Source organism: Anolis carolinensis, chromosome 3 (assembly GCF_035594765.1).
Source record: "Anolis carolinensis isolate JA03-04 chromosome 3, rAnoCar3.1.pri, whole genome shotgun sequence".
Lineage (NCBI taxonomy): Eukaryota > Metazoa > Chordata > Lepidosauria > Squamata > Dactyloidae > Anolis > Anolis carolinensis.
In genome coordinates this window covers 107,738,484-107,752,872 of record NC_085843.1, presented here as the reverse complement: position 1 = coordinate 107,752,872, position 14,389 = coordinate 107,738,484, and the positions used below count along the sequence as shown (strand labels likewise).

General features: G+C 44.1%; 1 protein-coding gene across 1 annotated transcript in view; it reads right to left on the bottom strand.

Annotated features, from left to right (window-relative positions):
* The window catches only part of zbed1 (zinc finger BED-type containing 1), a 222,304-nt gene extending 215,057 nt beyond the window's left edge, over nucleotides 1–7,247 (bottom strand). The window contains exon 1 of the mRNA XM_062975319.1: nucleotides 7,113–7,247. The gene's annotated coding sequence lies outside the window, so the exon portion shown is untranslated. The remainder of the gene's footprint in view (nucleotides 1–7,112) is intronic.
* Nucleotides 7,248–14,389: the final 7,142 nt, after the last annotated feature.

Sequence of the window (14,389 nt, the reverse complement as noted above, 5' to 3'; positions counted from 1 at the left end):
TCGGTGAAAACAAGACCTGGAGCTGACTGTAGTTCAGATCACGAACTTCTTATTGCAAAATTTAGAATCAGACGAAAGAGAATGGGGAAAATGCACAGACCAATTAGATATGATCTCACAAATATTCCTAGTGAATATGCAATGGAAGTGAAGAATAGATTTCAGGGACTAGATTTCAGGGACTAGATTTAATAAATAGAGTCCCAGAAGAACTGTGGACAGAAGTCCACAACATTGTTCAGGAGGCAGCAACAAAGTATGTCCCAAGGAAAAAGAAAACCAAGAAGGCAAGATGGTTGTCTGCTGAGACACTGGAAGTAGCCCAAGAAAGAAGGAAGGTGAAAGGAAACAGCGATAGGGGGAAGATATGCCCAACTAAATGCACAATTCCAGAGGTTAGCCAGAAGAAACAAAGAACTATTTTTAAACAAGCAATGTGTGGAAGTAGAAGAAGACAATAGAATAGGAAGGACGAGAGACCTCTTCCAGAAAATCAGAAAAATCAGAGGCAAATTTCAGGCAAAAATGAGCATGATCAAAAACAAAGATGGCAGGGACCTAGCAGAAGCTGAAGAGATCAAGAAAAGGTGGCGAGAATATACAGAAGATCTGTATAGGAAGGATAATAATACAGAGGATTGCTTTGACAGTGTGGTGAGTGAATTAGAACCAGACATCCTGAGGAGTGAGGTTGAATGGGCCTTAAGAAGCATTGCCAATAACAAGGTAGCAGGAGACGGGATCCCAGCTGAGTTGATTAAAATCTTGGAAGGTGATGCTATCAAGGTGATGCATGCCATATGCCAGCAAATATGGAAAACACAAGATTGGCCATCAATTGGAAAAAATCTATTTATATCCCCATACCAAAAAAGGGAAACGCTAAAGAATGCTCAAACTTCCGTACAGTGGCACTTATTTCCCATGCCAGTAAGGTAATGTTCAAGATCCTGCAAGGCAGACTCCAGCAATACATGGAGCGAGAGTTGCCAGATGTCCAAGCTGGGTTCAGAAAAGGCAGAGGAACGAGAGACCAAATTGCCAATATCCGCTGGATAATGAAAGAAGCCAGGGAGTTTCAGAAAAACATCTACTTCTGCTTTATTGACTATTCTAAAGCCTTCGACTGTGTGGATCATAATAAACTGTGGCATGTTCTTGGTGGTATGGGGATACCAAGTCACTTTGTGTCTCCTGAGAAATCTGTATAAAGACCAAGTAGCCACGGTAAGAACAGATCACGGAACAACAGACTGGTTCAAGATTGGGAAAGGAGTACGGCAGGGCTGCATACTTTCACCCTACCTATTCAACTTGTACGCAGAACATATCATGCGACGTGCGGGGCTTGACGATTCCAAAATTGCTGAAAGAAACATTAACAACCTTAGGTATGCAGATGATACCACTCTGATGGCCGAAAGTAAGGAAGAGCTGAGGAGCCTTATCACCAAAGTGAAAGAAGAAAGTGCAAAAGCTGGGTTGCAGTTAAACATCAAGAAAACCAACACCTATTGATAACTGGCAAATAGAAGGAGAAAACGTGGAGGCAGTGACAGACTTTATATTTCTAAGCGCGAAGATCACTGCAGATGCAGACTGCAGCCAGGAAATCAGAAGACGTTTACTTCTTGGAAGGAGGGCAATGGCCAACCTTGATAAAATAGTGAAGAGCAGAGACATCACATTGGCAAAGAAGGTCCGCATAGTCAAAGCAATGGTATTCCCCATAGTAACCTATGGATGCGAGAGTTGGACCATAAGGAAGCCTGAGCGAAGGAAGATAGACGCTTTTATTTATTTATTTATTTATTTATTACAATATTTATATCCCGCCCTTCTCACCCACCAGGGGACTCAGGGCGGCTTACAATAAAATGCATATATAAAAATTATACAGTGCAATATAAATCAGTTAAAAATTATTATTAACTTAAATCAGTATTCATAAAACACATTATAAAATACAGGTAGGCGTGTATTTTGAACTCTGGTGCTGGAAGAAAATCCTGAGAGTGCCTTGGACCGCAAGAAGATCCAACCAGTCCATCATCCAGGAAATAATGCCGGGCTGCTCACTGGAGGGAAGGATATTAGAGGCAAAGTTGAAGTATTTTGGCCACATCATGAGAAGACAGGAAAGCTTGGAAAAGATCATGATGCTGGGGAAAATGGAAGGAAAAAGGAAGAGAGGCCGACCAAGGGCGAGATGGATGGACGGTATCCTTGAAGGGACTGGCTTGACCTTGAAGGAACTGGGGGCGCTGACGGCTGACAGGGAGCTCTGGCGTGGACTGGTCCATGAGGTAATGAAGAGTCAGAAACGAGTATGCGACTGAGCAGCAGCAAAAGAACTTAATACGGTCTAAAGATATCAGATATTTGTACTGTAAAGTTTGACGGGAGTTATTCTGCAGTAATATGAAAAATGTGATAGTATATTTGTTTATTCACAGGTAAATTGCATTGAGTTAAATGGATTTACTTTAAAGTAAATATGCACAGAATGCATTACCAGAATAGCTTGCCAGACAACAATACGATAATTTTAGGGTTGTGACCCTACAGGCCTCACTGACTCAATGAGAGTTACTGCTAAGAAGGCCTATATAGAATTTCATAGTTAGAGCACCTTATTTGATTGATAGTACCATTGTTTTTTTATTTTAAGAAATGGATCTTACGTTCACATAACTGTTAAGAAACAAGATCTCTTGTATTATACAATCTTTAAACTTGTAGCAGTGTAACAATACCATGCATAGTGTCATATCGTATATATTTGCAAAGTACAAATATATAAATTCATATATTTTTTTCTCAGTTTGAGTATGATGACTGGCAGAAAGAATATGAAATAATTGTGCTTATACTGCTGTATTATGAGAGATGGAAAAACAGTTTCCTAGACACACAGATGCACTGCTGTTTAAAAATGTATCATGTGCACATATTTATCGTTGTTGTTGTTCAAGAACATTTCTGACTTATGGCAACACTAACGTGAATTTATCATGGGAGTTTTCTTGGCAAGATTTGTTTGGAGGGTGTTTCACTGGGTGACCTTGGGCAAGTCCCACTCTCTCGACCTCAGGGGAGGGCAAAGGAAATCCCTTCTAAACAAACGCCTTAGTCACATCCCGTTTGGACGCGGGGCTGCCTTTGAAGATAGTTCGGAAACTACAGCTAGTTCAGCGATCGGCAGCCAGGTTACTAACTGGAGCCCCGTACAGGGAGAGAACCACTCCCATGTTGTGACAGCTCCACTGGCTGCTGGTCCATTTCTGAGCTAAATACAAAGTGCTGGTCGTTACCTATAAAGCCCTAAACAGCTCAGGTCCAGGCTATTTGTCAAATTGTATCTTCCTGTATAGACCATCTCAGGCACTTCGGTCAGTGGAGGAGGCCCTGCTCTCAATCCCACCCCCGTCACAAGCGCAGCTGATGGGAACGAGAGGGGGCCTTCTCCGTGTTAGTCCCTCGCCTCTGGAACTCCCTCCCTAAAGAAATTAAAATGGCCCCCACCCTCCTCTCCTTTAAGAAACTGTTAAAGACACATCTATGTACTTTAGCATACGGAGAGGAGGACTAACATAACTGCCACCCCATAGCAACTATGGTCTTAAATGAAACTAGAACAAGGACTGAACATTTTCAGCAACTTAGTCACTTAAATTGGTCCAGGTATTCACTCGCTCTGTGCAATAATGTTTTTACTGACTGTCATATTTAAATTTATTGTTTTTCTAATGTGGAATTTGTATTATAATGTGTATGTTATTGTCATTTTATACTTCTGATGTTAATGAAGAAATTGTGACATTGAATGTTTGCCATTTATATGTATATTAACCACCCTGAGTCCCTATGGGGAGAGAGGGTGGTCTAGAAATACAGGATTATTATTATTATTATTATTATTATTATTATTATTATTATTATTATTGCCAAGAAACCCCATGATAGGTTTGCCTTAGGGTCATTATAAGATGGAAATGGCTTGAAAGCACACAATAATATACAGAACAGCATTTTCCTGCCATGGGTTGCATATCCATTTGTTATGAAATAAGCATATAACATCAGAAACATCTTAGATTTTTGAAGAATGTTGTTGCCATTTACGAAAAGCTCTGCGGTACCCAAGCTAATGCTCAGGCACTAGCAGTCTACCATTGCAGTAAAGAGGGGCAAGGGGATGTTGGCAAAGATGAGCTGGCTGTTTTAAACATTGACTTGTGACCTTTTACTTGCTCACGGTCTTGAGCAGCTGGCATTTCAGTAGAGGAGGAGGAGAGAAGGACAAACAAATGGATTCAGCCCTGTAGTCACTGGGCATGTAAACACTGATGACACCACTGCCGCAATCATATTAGGGTGGTAAAATGCATTAACAGTAATGTCAAGACTGACCAACCAGACAAACCAGAAGACCTTGTGAGATTCATTGTGAGCTGGAGCCAAAGACAAAATACTGATTTATAAGGAGATCTCTCTCCTGCCCACTCCCAACACACACACACTTTTTTTCCCCAGCCTACATAAACAAGGCTTCAGGGATAAGAAGGCACCTTCAGGCAATGCCATGCAACATCCTCATAGATCACAGAGTTGCACTTTGTCTACCAGAGCATGTTTTTGTAATCCCTTCTCCCAAAATATCCTTCTTCATTGCTGAAAATTCTGCCTATGACAGATCATATTTCTTTCTTATAGAGTTGATACACCAAGTAAGAAGAGTGCACCTCATGGTCTCTATGTTTAAATTCCAGCCCAATTCTGCCAATCCAACGAAGAGCATGAAGATTTATTATCCTTGCATTTCAGAAGGATGTCTTATTTTGGTCATCTCCTTCTAGTCACTGTGTCTGGTATCTCCCCTCCCCTCTTACTCCTCTTTTACCAAAGGAAGGTCACCATGATAAATGGTCCTTATCACAAACTACCCGCTCTGCTTGATTAGCACTAAATAGCTTGGCAGCTTCAAGGCCTGGCTGTTTCTTGCCTGGGGGAATCCTTTGTTGGGAGGTGTTAACTAGCCCTGATTGTTTGTCTGGAATTCCACTGTTTTCTGAGTGTTGTTCTTTATTTACTGTCCTGATTTCAGTTTTTTAAAACTGGAAGCTAGATTTTGTTCTACCTTACATAGGCAACAGAGGAGTTGGACTTCCTGTAGCATTCCCAACGTTTAGGATGCAACAGTGCACACGTTCTCTGACGCTGGGGGCAATCCCTCTCTCCCAGAATTCAATAGCAAACACCCGCCTATTTGTTTTAATGGAACGGGATTCCATTCATTGTCGATATAGCCGGAGGAGAGGACGATTTCTCCAAATGCATACACTGTTCGAAGCGGATGGATGCAGTATGTTTTACTCTTCCCACAGCTCAGACACTATTGCAAATGCTTTGGCTAGTAAACCATTCCCCCCCAAAGCTGCAAAGGGAAAGATGGGAAGGGGCATATCAGGCCATGGAGGATGTTTGTGTCCCCTTCGTATGTTGCAGGGAAGAGCCTCAAGTTTCAGTCCCGACCTTGATTTCCCACCTTTTGAATGTGCCTCGGTCCTCCCACCCTTGCGGTTGCCTTGAGCAGCGCAATCCCTTCCTGCATCCCAATTCGCAGGCTAAAAAAGGGAGCCTGCGTGATCGCACCCTTCCTTCCCACGGCGGGTGTCCAAGGACGGGGAAGAGACCAAGGCTTTCCGTCTGGACAAATGAATCTCCACTTTCTTTGGCAAACTCCCCCTCTCCCCCTCCCCCCAATTTCTCTCTTCAACTTAGCAAAATAGAGAACCCAGGAGGAAGTGGAAAGACTTTGCGTTTGCGTTTCCGGATGGAAAACAACAAAGGTGAAAACAAGTATTGGAGAGGGAAGACACACAGGGTTGCTGTGAGTTTTCCCGGCTGTATGGCCATGTTCCATAAGCATTTTCTCCTGACGTTTCGCCTCCATCTATGGCAGGTATCCTCAGAGGTTATGAGGTGTTGGAAACTAAGAAAGCAGGGTTTATATATCTGTGGAAAGTCCAGGGTGGGAGAAACAACTCTTGTCTGATGCAGGTGTAAATGTTTCAATTGGCCACCTTGATTAGTACTGAATAGCCTTTCAGCTTCAAGGTCTGGCTGCTTACTGCCTAGGGGAATCCTTTGTTGGGATGTGTTAACTGGACCTGATTGGGTTGTGTGTTTTCCAAGCAGTATGGCCATGTTCCAGAAAACAAACAACAATCCAGTGATTCCGGCCATGAAAGCCTTCAACAATACATGGTCCTGATTGTCTCCTGTCTGGAATTCCCCTGTTTTTTGAGTGTTGCTCAAATTAAGGAACATGAAAGGCACTGCAGAGAAGTCAGCCATAGCAAAGCACCTGATGAACCAACCTGGACACAGCAGATTATTTGAGAACACAGAAATGCTGGACCACTCTAACAAACACCATGCCAGATTACAGAGAAGCCATTGAAATCCACAAGCATGTTGACAATTTCAGCAGAAAGGAGGAAAGCATGAAAATGAATAAAATCTGGCTACCAGTATTAAAAAAAAACTCTAAAATCATGACAGTAAATAAAGAACACTCCGAAAACAGGAATTCCAGACATGAATCAATCAGGGCCAGCTAACACCTCCCAACAAAGGATTCCCTGAGGCAAGAAGCAGCCAGACCTTGAAGCTGCAGGGCTTTTCAATGGTAACCAAGGTGACTAATTGCAACTGTCACACTTGCATCCAACAGACAAGAGCTCTTTATCCCGCCCTGGACCTTCCGCAGATATATAAACCCCACTTGTCTAGTTTCCAATAGACCTCACAAGCTCCGAGGATGCCTGCCATAGATGTGGGCGAAGTGTCAGGGAAGAATGCTTCTGGAACATGGCCATATAACCCGGAAAACTCACAGCAACCCAGTGATTCCGGCCATTAAAGCCTTCAACAATAGGATGACACACACTCCGCACAAATGGACCCTGAAAGGGAGTGACATATGGATCCAGTACAGCTGTAAACACTGCAATGCCTTCAGAACACATTCTCACTTTCTGTAACGCTTAAACCAGAGATAAGAAGTTGGGTCCCCCTCCCCGCTTTGTAAACAAGGCAAGGCTCACCGGGTCACCCTGATGGCTGAAGGTCACTCTCGGGCTCCGACGGCAGGAGACCTGGCCCGTCTCTCTCGGGGCTTCGGCCCCTGCCTGCCTGCCTTTCTCGTCCTGCTGCTCCTTCCTCTTCTCGGCGGCGGGGAGCTCTCCTTTTCCCTTTCCCTCTCCCTCTCTGACCGCGCTAAGCCCGGGCCCGGCATGCCCGCTCAGATGCCATGGTCGCAGTCCACGTCGCGGCAGATGTACCAGAGGATCACGTAGAGGATGAGCAGAATGGCGAAGATGAAGAGGGCCACCAGAATCGCCTTGGTCACCGGCGAGATGAGGGACTGCATGGCCCCCGCGGGAGGCAGAGCCGCAGCCGGAGGAAGAGGAGCCGAAGGAGGGAGGCAGGCGAGCGAGCCCCGCTAAAACCCGGGCAGCTGGAGAAGGAGGAGGAGGAGGCGCCGCATTGGCTCGTGCTCAAGGGGCGAGCTCTGCCTCCCCGTCAAATGCAAGGCTGCCGACCCGCGCCCCGCTGCTGCCCGAGGCGGACGAGGAGCGGGGGGACGCAGAAGCGCTCCGCCGGAAAGGGGCGAAAGGGCCCGCCAAAGGCCGCGGCCATGGGCTCCCAGGCGAGCCTCGGGCGGCGAGGGGCTGAGCCGGGCTGCGGGAAGGCTGCTCCTGCTCCCGACGCTTCCTCCTCTTCGTCTCCTTCCCTCTCCCTCAGAGGCGCGCCGAGGAGGAGACGCGCCAGTTCGGAGCGGCGCCTCCAAAGTTGGGCGACGGCGGAGGCGCTGCGGAGGCGCTTGCCCGCAGCAGGTAGGAGCCACAGCAGGTGGGAGGCGCCGGGAGGAAAGCCATGAAAGGAGGAAGGAAGGTCGAAGGAACCCGCGGCAACGAGCCACAGAGAGAGAGGGAGAGAGAAGAAAAAGCGGGAGAAAGAGCGGGAAGCGCGCGTGCCGGAGCGCGCGCTAGTCTGTGCGGAAGGAAGGACGGAGGTGCTGTGGTGGCGGCGAGGCTGGGAAGTTCCTCCTCTGCCTCTCCGTCTCCAGGGGCTTCCCTTCAGCGGAAGGGCGCCTGGCAAAATAGGGGGGGGGGGGGTCTCTAGAAATGAGCCTTCTTTCTGCGGCGGCGGAGGAAGCCCCCGGCGCGCTGCACACGGGCAACCTGCCTGATTAGTATGCCGCCCAACAGAGCTCGGAGAGTCTCCCTTCCTCCCTCCTTCCTGCGCGCGCTCTCTCCCGCCTCTTCCCGCCCAGCGCCTTGTCTAGTCCTCCTTTCCCCCCGCCAAAACCCGCCTGGAAACCTCGGTTGGCGTGGAGTCCGCGCGCCTCTCTCTCTTCTTGCAGAGGAGAGTGAAATTGGTGTGTCTGTGTGTAATAGGGTTTTCTTTATAACCCCCTCCTTCTCCGCCTTTAACTGACGTCTCCATTAGCTGAAGTCGCTGTGACTCCACGGGGAAGCCTACCACGTTTCCTTTTCACGTAGATGCATCTGTGCTTGGGGTGGAAGACTATCGTAAACATACACATACATACATCTTACATCTTGGCAAGGGGTTGGACTAGATGGCTCACGAGGTCTCCTCCAACTCAAGGAGTCAATGATTCTACTGTTTGGCCTTATCTCCATACTAGAAAAGGATGGCAACCTATTAAAGGACACAGGGAAGGCACCTGCCACTTGAGGCAACCACCTCAGTCTACATAATAGTAGGACTGGCTCTGGGTTTAATCCAAATTCAGAATGAGCAGCCCCTGCAAAAGTGAGTTAAGGTGAGTTCACACATGGATAGATGTAGCATGTTGATGACTGCTGTGTCATGTTGTTTATTCATTCAGTCACTTCCGACTCTTCGTGACCTCATGGACCAGCTCATGTCTGCTGTGACTACTCCCAGCTCTTTCAAGGTCAAGCCAGCTACTTCAAGGATAACATCCATCCATCTTGCCCTTGGTTGGCCCTTCTTCCCTTTTCCTTCCATTTCCCCCAGCATCATTATCTTCAAGCTTTCCTGTCTTCTCAATTATGTGGCCAAAGTACTTCATCTTTGCCTCTAATATCCTTCCCTCCAGTGAGCAGTCAGGCATTATTCGAGTATGGACTGGCTTGATCTTTTTGCAGTCCAAGGCCCTCAGAATTTTCCTCCAACACCATAGTTGAAAGGTGTCTATCTTCCTTTGCTCAGCCTTCCTTATGGTCCAGCTCTCACATCCATAGGTTAATATAGGGAATACCATTGCTCTAACTATGTGAACCTTTGTTGCCAGTGTGATGTCTCTACTCTTCACTATTTTATCGAGATTGGTCATTGCTCTCCTCCCAAGAAGTAAACATCTTCTGATTTCCTGGCTGCAGTTTGTGTCTGCAGTAATCTTCACACCTAGAAATATAAAGCCTGTCACTGCCTCTACGTTTTCTGCCTCTATTTTCCAGTTATCAATCAGTCTGATTGCCACAATCTTGTTTTTTATGTTTAACTGTAACCCAGCTTTTGAACTTTCTTCTTTCACCTTGGTTATAAGGCTGCTCAGCTCCTCCTCGCTTTCAACCATCAAAGTGGTGTCATCTGCATATCTAAGGTTGTTAATGTTTCTTCTAGCATTTTAACTCCAGCCTTGGATTCATCAAGCCCCGCATATAGCATGATGTGTTCTGCATACAAGTTGAATAGGTAGGGTGAGATTGTACAGCCCTGCCATACTCCTTTCGCAATCTTGAACCAGTCTGTTGTTCCGTGGTCTGTTCTTACTGTTGCTACTTGGTCGTTATTCAGATTCCTCAGGAGACAGACATGAGAGAACCATCTGATTTTATTAAATGCCCTAAAGGCAGGATATAGTATTATATTTGTTATCAACTGTATTACTTCCTAATAAAGGCGTTTTCTGCACCTTATGGTGATTGTTGTTGAACAGGAGATATGGGATGGGGTTGCAAGAACAACCACCACATAGCCATTGTAAAGTCATCCACCCTATCTATGAGGATTAACTCATTATTTATCTCTGCAGGGCAGCTGCTGATATTTGGCATGCTGATGAAAACATCCCATGATATAGTTGAGTCAATTTCTTTCACAAGAGCCTTGAAGCAAAAAAATTATGCAGGAGAATGAAGCGGTGTTAGATGCACACTAAACTACTGCACACAATTGTCTGAGAATGATGAGAGTTGTGCTTCAGTGTAATTCCCATCATTCTAGATGGGACTGTTCTACTTCCAATACACAAAGCTTAGGATCCATCCACAATGACCATTTAATGCAGCTTCAAACCAATATTGAAGAAAGTGGTTTAAATGTTCAGGATAATTACATAGGAAATCCAGGGACTAGTTTGGATGATTACAGAAACCTCCCAGCACTGATGCAGGTTAAAGGCTTTCTTTCATTCTTTTTTGTGGGAGTCACTACAATTTGAAGCTAGCTTCAAGCTGCATTAAATTGTTAGTGTAAACGGGGCCTTACCCAAATTTGTTTAGTGGATTTTCTCAAGAAATTGAAGTACTAATTTACCATTTCTTACAGTTACATGTGTCCTATGGTGCCTATGGTCCTATGGTGCCACAATACCATGCAAATTAACATTTTACAATAGCATCTAGGAGGTTTCATGTCCAGCAACAGTCAATTCAAAGACCAATAATTAGCCATTGCTCTTGACTGGTTAGCTTATTTGAGCAAGAAATGTACATAATATTTCTGCTGAGCAGCAACTTTGCATATTAACTTCAACATGTAAAAAAAAGCTAATTCTCTGTATCTAGTGCCACATTGTAAGGAAATCCTATCTCTCATAAATGTTCACCCCCCAGATATACTATTCATCTGTGCTTTGTGAAATAAAAAGCTTCTTGGTGAATGGCTAAAATTTCTTTTACAGACACTATTCACAGCAAAAATAATAATTGCTTAGAACAGACAATGAACCTGACATGTTTAGCAGATACTCTCCAGATCTGATAAAAACCTTTTAGCAAGACAATCTATAAATTTCTGGGTTTTAGATCTAAGGGCAATCAAGCGGGAAGATCACAATCTATCCTTTTATTATGTAACCATACAGAATAACAAAGCCTAAAAAATGATACAAATACAACATGAATATATGATGAAAGGAAACAAATGTATATGCTGGAAGCATACAAACAATAAACACACATATGATTAAAAGGCAATGTCGATGTTTGTTATAAAATGCTCTGCTTCAAGCTCTACAGGTGAATAGTAAACCAAAGGCAGACACTGCTTATAGCAGAGGCTTATTCATAAACTCTGCATTGCTGCAGAATGAAGCAGTCATCTATCTACAGATATATATAGAGAAAAAAGAACCAAAATCATATTACTGGAGGATATGGGTGTTTCATTATCAAAATGATATGTTAAGAGGCAGGAAAAATACTGTGGAGGAGGGAGATGAAGAGAATGAATGGAAAGGAAAAGATAAAGACAGTACTGATACTGTACTAATCCTGTTAGATGAGCTGATGTGAATTCAGTTGGTCTAAAATAACATGATTTGCTTATCATAACATGCTCTTTTTGCAAGTAACATTGTTCTTCTTTCAACCTACATACTGGAACTGTACTGCACTATATGTTACATATAAGAAATATGAATGAGTACATTTTAAATGGGTTTTAAAAAATGGTATTATAGAACTGACAAGGGTTAAGAAAGGGAAATAGTACCAAGAGGAGACAGGAAAATCCCTAAAATTCAGAATTAGCTATGTTGGCTATATAACAGCTTTCAAGGATGGATGTGCCATATCTAATTTCAAATATTTTGGCCTAGAAAGATGGTCTTCTTGGTCAATTAACTTATACTGCTGCACAGCTGTAGACACAGATAAAATTGCTCAACTAATTGTTTCTATCTGTGAATGTACACATTGCAAGTATTAAAGGTAGAGCATATTTATAACACTCCACTACCAGTTAGTATTTTCAGAGTCTCTTAGAAAGCAATCTAGCTTTCTGGTGTTGCTTCCTAGAGGAAGAAAGAATTTGGAAGCAGTACCTGTATACAGTTATTTGTCAGCAGAACTAACCTCTTCTGCCACAGAGCTCCATACAGTCCTTCCTCTTTTGAACTGAAGGTTTTTTGGCATGTTTTATTGCCTCTGGTCACCAAGCACGGTCAAGTCCAAACAAGCAGAGTTGCTGCTAACTGATTTGTGTAAATGGGTGGCTTTCGGAAACCTTTTACTGTTGCCAAACTGTCAGTGACCCCGACATTGAGCTAAGATGACCCCATTTGGGATCAGGACCCACAGTTTAAGAAGTGGAATACAAAGAAGGGCCTCTCCCCCTCCCCTCAAACCTCAGAGTTTGGAAATGCTTATTTTTTTTGGGGGGGGGAGAGAGTTGTAGGTCATGCATTAATTATATTTGTCCCCCTATAAGTTTCAGCAACTTCTTTTCAAGAAAATTTACAAAAGCTACTTTTTATGTTTAGTTGTTCTTTTTCTCCCAGACTTATAGAGGTTTTGTGAATATAACTGCATCCACACATGCAAATGTATACATACATAATACATAATATATAATACATCCTGTATTGCCAGGAAGCTGGTTGTACTCATCTTTGTTCTTTTACTACTGAGAAAGCCCCTGTGCTGTGGCATCCAAGCTGCTTTAAAGGTCTTTATCATGAATGTGTCCTAACTTTGTCATCTTGGCGGATGCTGGATTGCCATCTTATTTAAGCAAGGAACCCCACAGAATCAATGTCCATGCGATTGCTTTGAGGAAATAGTAACAATTCATTACTTAGTCTTGGGTCTATCTCCATCCAGGCAGTAACTTGACTTCCCCACAACAAAGTCCCTACTTATAATTTGAAGAGTAACTGATTGTGCCGGAAGCAGTTGGCAGTGGATGATTCCTGAGGAGAAAAATAGATGAAGGTTTTCCTTGCTTGCTATCTCTGGTATAGGGGCTTCTGAGGCACCCAAAGCCTTAATTAGTGATTGGTTAACTGATTATTGGTTTAGATATTGACTTGAAATGGATTGTCCAAGCCTGGATCTTGCTGAGACACATCCTGCCTCCAAGATTCCCTGGTGGTACTAACTCTGATCTAAAATGGCTCCCTGATCTCAGATAAAGGGGCGTGGCCAACTTACTGATCCAAAATGGCTCCCTTTTCCTCGGGCAAAGGGGCGGGCAAATTTACCAAGGGATTTCTTAAACTCCACCCTCATAAAACCAACATAAAAATGGCTACTCTAAAACTGTAGGTGAGGCTGCCTAACAAAAGGAACTGGAACTTATGCAGTTCCAGCACAGCCCCCTTTTACACATAGAAGTTATGATGGGTAACTAAGCTATTTTCTTGCTGAGGAAGTTTTATTTGGTTGTTTTGGGGAGGGGGGTTGATTTGGGGGGGGGGGGGGTTCTTCATCTGTTGCATTTTAAATTTTGTTGTTTTGTTGTTTGTTTCACGCCTCAGGTAAAAGCGAATTAATTTGGAACAAAGCAATAAAGCCCTGCTTTCTCCCAATTTATTTATTTATCTGTGGCATTTCTATACCTCTCTGTCTCACCCTGAGGGAGACTCAGCGATGTACAACATGGCAAAATTCAATGCCGCAATACATACAAAAGCAATACATAGCTAAAGGTTTTCCCTGACCTTAAATCTTGTCATGTCCGACTCTGGGGGTCGGTGCTCATCTCCATTTCTAAGCTGAAGAGCCAGAGTTGTCCAGAGACGCCTCCTAGGTCATGTGGCCGGCATGACTACATAGAGCACCGTTACCTTCCCACATGAGCGGTGCCTATTGATCTACTCACATTTGCATGTTTTTGAACTGCTAGGTTGGCAGAAGCTGGAGCTAACAGCAGGAGCTCACCCCGCTCCCCAGATTTGAACCACCAACCTTTCAATCAGCAAATTCAGCAGCTCAGTGGTTTAACCCACTGCACCACAGGGGGCTCCAAGCAATACATAATATTAACGAAAACCAATAACAAATATGAGCTAATACATTAAAACACTATATATAAAAACATCATAAAACAAAACAAAACATATTAAACATTGCACCAGTCCCATAGTCATCATTTGGCTGCTTCATTATGTCTACATTGTGATAGGTACACTCACCAAACGCTTGCCTGCATGGCCAGGTTTTAAGTTTCTTCCTGAACACCAGGGGAAAGGGAGCTGATTTAATCTCACTGGGGAGGGAGTTCCACATCCGGGGGGGGGGGGGGGGTTGCCACCGAGAAGGCCCTGTCTCTTGTCCCCACCAATTGTACCTGCAAAGGTGGCAGGATCGAGACAACTATC